Source organism: Monodelphis domestica, chromosome 2, assembly GCF_027887165.1.
Source record: "Monodelphis domestica isolate mMonDom1 chromosome 2, mMonDom1.pri, whole genome shotgun sequence".
NCBI classification, from domain to species: Eukaryota; Metazoa; Chordata; class Mammalia; order Didelphimorphia; family Didelphidae; genus Monodelphis; species Monodelphis domestica.
The window spans coordinates 126,994,356-126,995,877 of NC_077228.1; the positions used below are offsets into that span (position 1 = coordinate 126,994,356).

General features: G+C 42.0%; 1 pseudogene; it reads right to left on the reverse strand.

Annotated features, from left to right (window-relative positions):
- Positions 1–273: 273 nt before the first annotated feature.
- Positions 274–999, reverse strand: LOC100017473 (60S ribosomal protein L10-like; annotated as a pseudogene).
- Between the last annotated feature and the right edge of the window lie 523 nt (positions 1,000–1,522).

Genomic DNA, 1,522 nt, shown 5'->3' on the forward strand with positions numbered 1-1,522 from the left:
CATTTAAATGGCAGTGGTCTAATTTGTCTAATCCACACCATCTAAGTGTTACAGCTTTTCATAGATAAAAATATATATAACTGAGTATCTGGAGTATCTCACCTTAGTTTGAAATCCTGTCAGAAGTCCAACACACAAATGAAGTTTTCATATTTTCTGGAGATTTGCACAAACACACAGAAAACTCTGATCATGTACATGTGAATTATGTTATAGAGACCAATTTTATAAGTCATTCTGTTAGTTTCCATCTACCTGCTTCTCTCTATGTAATTTTTTTTACCAGAAAGCAGATATCTATTTATTTGTGCCTGCAGAAAGTCAATAAGACAGGTGGTCACAGCCCAGCCCTCAGGAGTGGAGCCCGCACCACTTGTCCATGGAGCCTCGGTTAGGGATGTATTTGACCCCACAGCCATCAGGAATGAGCCGAGCCGCTTCTCGGAGATCATATCCTCAAACTGATCGGCATTGAACTTGGTGAAACCCCATTTCTTGGAGATATGGATCTTTTGGTGGCCAGGGAACTTGAACTTAGCTCTCTGCAAAGCTTCAATCACATGTTCTTTGTTCTCGACCTTGGTCCGAATTGACTTGATAACCTGGCCAATGTGGACACAGGTGCCCTGGGGCTTCCCAAAGGCCCCCCACATGCTAGTCTGGAGCCTATCAGCCCCAGCACATGACAGCATCTTATTGATGCGGATGACATGAAAAGGGTGGAGGCTCACGCGAATATGGAAGCCATCCTTGCCACAGCTCTTCACCATGTACTTGTTGGCACAGATGTGAGCTGCTTCCAAGGCTTCAGATGACAGCTGCTCGTACTCATCAAACATCGTGTGGCCACACAGTGGAAACTCGTCCACTTTTGCTTTCTTCCTCCCAAGATCAAAGATTCGGATTTTGGCATCGGGAACTCCCCTGCAGAAACGGGACTTGGGGTTCGGCTTGTTTTTACAGTACCTGTAACAGCAGGCGGGACGACAGCCCATGGCGCGGGTGGGGAATGTGTCTCGCCGCGGGGAAAGCTCTCTATGGTACTTCTTGACACTGATTTCTATATATAATCTATAATCTATATCAATAGCTTACTTTCTTTAAGACCCAACTCAAGAAGTTTCCAGAAAGTCTTCAGTCTAATTAAATTAAAACAAACTACATTAAGCCTCAATATAATTGCAGGAACTCTGATGCAGTAGTGATAGTCACTGAACTACTATTAACTATACTATATACTATACCAATCATTCTCCCTTTTCTCAAATTGCTTATCTTGGACCAGATTAGCATGAACTTGCTTTTAGTTTCTAGTTATTTCATATGTTTATATATGCCCAAACTGGCTGAAATTTTTCAAGAAGCAAGAATATGAATTTGTTTTATCTTATTACCATTTATGAACTATAGCTTCCAACTAAGCAAGTCTCTCTGAACTCAGCATTCCATTTTCCACTTTTCTGCCTCTGCATATGCTTTCTCCCATTCCTGGTAGGCACTTTCTCCTTACTTATAACTCTTA